The sequence below is a fragment of the Branchiostoma floridae genome, unplaced genomic scaffold (genome assembly GCF_000003815.2).
Source record: "Branchiostoma floridae strain S238N-H82 unplaced genomic scaffold, Bfl_VNyyK Sc7u5tJ_1387, whole genome shotgun sequence".
Taxonomy (NCBI): domain Eukaryota; kingdom Metazoa; phylum Chordata; class Leptocardii; order Amphioxiformes; family Branchiostomatidae; genus Branchiostoma; species Branchiostoma floridae.
Window position 1 is genome coordinate 73745 of NW_023365711.1, and position 5177 is coordinate 78921.

A 5177-nucleotide genomic window follows, 5' to 3' on the forward strand; every position below is an offset into this window, starting at 1 on the left:
GTGGTGACATGCATGATCCAGCAAACATTATCCAGTAAATTTTTTATATGATTTTTATGGTATTACAATTCACAAAAAAGTGAAAAGTGTCTCTCCAAGAACTTACAAATTATAGATACTTTGCAGAGGGTTTCTTGATTTTAAAAATTTTCTTTACCAAAGGACTTTATAAGAACACAATAAATATAATATGAAACATTATCACTTGTCTGAATATTTTCAACAGATTTTTGCCACATCTTTCATAAGTTCATTCAAGAAGATAGGGATTTCTTAACGTCAACTGTTACATACAAATGTAATAAAAATAATAAATCTTATTTTCATTTTTTTGTTATTCTGGGAACTGTATGGCTGGTACTAGGGTGAGATCACATTTCACATCTAAACTGTTATCCTTCTCCTTGCTATAGATATGTTTCAGCAATCCATGCATTGAACTTAGTGCTGAAGAACTCTCTGGGAGGGGGAGGGGTGGCATCACTCAGGAGTGACCCACAGGTAAGACTACACACTAGATACTAGAAAGGCCGACATTTGCTTAAGAGCAAATACAGCATATTTCAGCCATACCCCTTCCCACGCAACATTGGACTGTTCCAAATCACCCCTGCGCAAAAATGGAACATCCTCTTAACAGTACATTATCCCCCAAAGTGGACTGGTATTGTGAATTGATTCCAGGTAAAAACAGGTACAGAGCTTGCTTCTATTTATCAGAAAATGACAATAATCACACCTTCCATTCAGAAAATTTTCATCTTGATTGAAAATTGTTGAATGACTTCATGTAATGTCATTAACAATTTTCAGTACGATAACTAGGTGTAAGTTTTAAAAAGTATAAGCTCCTTGTGATGTGGGTACATTTATTATTGCAGTGAACTTTTTTTATTCAAGTAGGGCATACGATTTAATAATTATCAAGCAGGTGCAGGTACTGTAGGAGCGTTTGTTTTCTTCAAGCTGTAAAACTGTTAAACTGTTTTACTTTGTATGCAATCAGCCATCGAGCCTATTCTTATTTTAGTTTAACAACTTCCTGCCAGACCCGGAAGATACGATTGAACCTTGTTCGAGGATTTATTTTCGTCTGTCTGGTCAGTCTGTTCATACCCTGGCGCTGAGAGTGTTTTATTGGGCTGAAACTCTGGCAGTTTAAAGTTACTTACAATTTAAATGTTCAAAGTTTATGTCAAACAACAACAGCACTAGGAAATGTGGCCACTATAGACAGGTGGTCACTATAGAGAAAATGCTGATCTATTGACTAGGAGCCATACGTTACACATGATTTCAGTACACTGATCATTAATCATATAAACATTGCACAGGTAAGCCAATTGTTTAGATGTACAATTAAGTTCAAATAATTCTGAAGAGAAATATTGATGAGAAAATAATCATTCTCGCCACTGTCTAACTTATAATTACGTATCAAAACTAAACGCAGATTTTCTAACTAACGCACCTTTCGCCGACTTCATCAAAGGACCGCCGGCTATCAATCAAACACGGCTGTTGATTAGACTTAGAGTTTCAAACAGTCATGTGCTGTGTGCCAGTTGACAGCGAACTTCATGCTACGTGATGTTTTACATTGCTTGGACCTTCTTTCCTACAGCGGTGCTTCTACAAAATATTTAGACTGTAACACTGAGTCCCACATGTTTTATAGAATAGAATTTGACGCAGAACAGCGTTTTTGCTGGGTATTTTCTTGAAACATGTCCGTGGGAATATCAGCGAGGCGGCGACGTAGGGATATCAGACCGTCAACAAAAGTCGCACGGCGGCTAACGGCGCAGCGAAGATACTAGCGCTATAAATAAGCGCTTCAACTAAGGATGGCAACCCGTACAATATTTTTGTATACTCTTGAGCTAAGTAAAGTTTGTTGTTTATGAGGTTTTAGTTGTCTTTGAAGCTTTGACCCGAAATATTTTAAAGTCAAACTGCTGAAGAGAAGTAAGTGACTGCTACGATTATCGTAGATATGGCCCTAAAAAACTGATAAAAGAAGCCTTCTCAATAGTCTAAAATGCAAGAGCTTCCGGGGGGGGGGGCTTCGCCCACCTGGGTCCCCCCCACAGTGGCCCTGCCCCTGGACCCCGCCAGGGACATTCGGCGGCCCCCGGACCCCTGTCCGACGCTTTGAAAAAATCCTGGCGAGAAGTCTGTACGGCCTGAGTCTTCAAGTTAACGTATTGTGTGGTCCCGCTTATGAATATTAATTAGCCTTCGCTTTCCTCTTCGCTGATTGGCTGAACCATTAATTGAATTAACTCATCCTGCCGGCTAGACGCAGGTGCAGATGTCGGCTCTGTGGGGTGAAGGTCCGAAAGGTCATGGCATGGAGAACGAAAGAAAACCAATTTCCCCTAAAAAAGTGCTGTAATTAAGCCTTTTACAGTACTTTATGCCAAAAAATTTACTTGGATCATTTTACCAACTATCTTATGCCTATCTATACCAAATGTTACTCATACCAGGGTACAGGGGTGCAAAATATACCATTATAAGACCGTCAACAACAGTCGCACGGGGCTAACAGCGCAGCGAAAATACCATCGCTAGCGTTTCAACTTCGGATAACAAGTTATAAGTACTGTTGAACTCAGTAACGTTAAAGTTTGTTTTTAGTTGCCTTTGACGGTTTGACCTGAAATAGTGTACGCTAAACTCCTGAAGAGAAGTTACTTTGACGGTTTGACCTGAAATAGTGTTACGCTAAACTCCTGAAGAGAAGTTAAGTGACTGCTGCGATTATCATAGATATGCCCCTAAGAACTGATACAATATAAAGCCCTGGCGGGAACACTGCTATATACGGGATCATGAGGCCCCGCTTATGAATATTAATTAGCCTTTGGCCTCCTCTTCGCTGATTGGCTAGGTCTTTGATTCAATTAACTCTCCGGCTGACGCGCACAGGTGTGGCTCTGTGCGGGGTCACGGAAGGTCACGTCAGGAGGCCAAAAGAAAACAAATTTCCCCTCAGAAAAGTGCCAAAATTAATCATTTTAAAGTTGTTTTTGTCAAAAATCTTACTTGAATCTTGTTACCAAGTATCTAATGCCTATCTATACCAAATTTCAGGTCATTTAATTGTAATACCAGGGTACAGGAGCCAAAAGTGTCCTTTTTTGGTCAAAAATTGGCCAAAAATCGCAAAAATAAGCATTTTGTTGCACTGTACACCAAAAGTGTTATTGAATTTATATGAAGGGATTATCAAGGCACATCTGTGTCAAATTTCAGCTCATTCGGTTGCAATACCAAGGTACAGGAGCCAAAAGTGTCCTTTTTTGGTCAAAAATTGGTCAAAAAATCGCAAAAATAAGCATTTTGTTGTACTGTACACCAAAAGTGTTATTGAATTTATATGGGGGCATTATCAAGGCACATCTCTGTGAAATTTCAGCTCATTTGGTTGTAATACCAGGGTACAGGGGCCAAAAGTGTCCTTTTTTGGTCAAAAATTGGTCAAAAAATCGCAAAAATAAGCATTTTGTTGTACTGTACACCAAAAGTGTTATCGAATTTATATGGGGGCATTATCAAGGCACATCTCTGTCAAATTTCAGCTCATTTGGTTGTAATACCAGGGTACAGGGGCCAAAATATACAGTTTTGGTCTAAAATTGACCAAAAAATCTCAATAAAATCATTTTAGAGGCAGATATGAAAAAACTGAGAAAAAAGCATCAAGGTATTGGCCCATTCTACCCCTGTGCCAAATTTCAGGTCATTCGGTCCAGGAACGGCGGAGATGAATCACTTTGAAGATTTGACAGGAGAAGAAGAAAGAAGAAACATTACGAATACAATATATTTCACCATACTATGTATGGCTGAAATATAATCACATGTAGGAAAGAAAGACAAATATTCCAGGTATCACATATTTCTTTCTGCAGGATGATAATCATCATCATCATCATCTGGGCGTGCTGGTTGCATGGATGGCCATGACTCTCTTCCTCCATCCTTCCCTATCCTCCATAGCCTTGGGCAGATCTTCAGCCGAGCAGCCAGATGATAATGATAGCTCTGTATTCATGCATTACCTTACCATAAGCTTAGTTCCTCCTGACCTTTCTGTTTTTCAGGATTTTTTGTGTGTCTAATATTGAATCTAGTGATAATTGTGCTATTTTTTCTTTCTCCAGGGTAAAGCCTATGGGCAGATGCTGCTGGATTTCAAGCATGGTGAGCAAACAAAGGGGTGTGGCGATGGACCGGCTCACCAAAACGAGGCTCGACTCATGGTTTTCGCTAGGGATGACGGGTACCCGGAAGGTGAAAGGTCATCTCCCAGCAACTTCAACATCGTCTCAGGTGCCGACACCGTCCTAACCTGCCACGCGTGCTAGGTGGGGCTATTTCCTAGTACTAGTATTTTATACTCAGTCTGTTATTTTCACACCAAATAAATATCTTGTCTTCTTACAGGTATGCTGTAGTTTAGAATTTTAGACCAGACTCAGAAAGTTATCTTCAGTTGGCAAACATAAACAGAAAGTAACGTTATATGTGTATTAAGTGCCCCCCCCCCCCCCTCCATCCATTTTATAAGTAAAAAAATACTTCAATTCCTTTACCTACTGTATGTGAACTCCTTTTTGGTACATTTGACACTATTACTTCATCGGTATAATGTAAATTTGACACCATTGATACAAAAGTGCAATATTTTCTGAGTATATTCAACAATAATAGTGTTATTCAATGAACATAGACATTTGTGCCCTAACCAAATGTGCACCCTTCTGATAGCATTACAGTAACTGTCAATCACAGTGGATACTGATAGAAGATTTTTCTCTTTTCTTTCTTAAACTGGGAAGACATTACAGTGAACATGGCAGGTAGTTTGGAAATTAACCTCGCATCATGGCTGTTTTTGTCCCTCCTCAAGAATTGACAGGAAAACTCACTCTGAGACAGGCAGTCCTCGCTGGATGATATTGTTGATCTGTAGATTTGTACTTGTCTAATAATGTTGTTGTAACTAATATGCTGGTCTTTATCTTGACATTTATGACATTGTATGAATGTAAGGACTGAAGTTATACTATACGATGTACATCATGACAGTTGTGAAGTTCACTGTTTCAGTATGTTTTCCATTTATCTATGATGGTCTGTTTATCGTTAAAAACCAAACATGACAA

At 39.2% G+C, this 5177-nt stretch overlaps 1 long non-coding RNA gene across 1 annotated transcript; it reads left to right on the plus strand.

Moving 5' to 3' along the window:
• Positions 1–388: 388 nt before the first annotated feature.
• Positions 389–4211, plus strand: LOC118407515. Its single transcript, XR_004830158.1, has 2 exons — positions 389–501; positions 4173–4211. It is a non-coding gene; the product is annotated as an uncharacterized LOC118407515 (long non-coding RNA).
• The last annotated feature ends 966 nt before the right edge of the window (positions 4212–5177 follow it).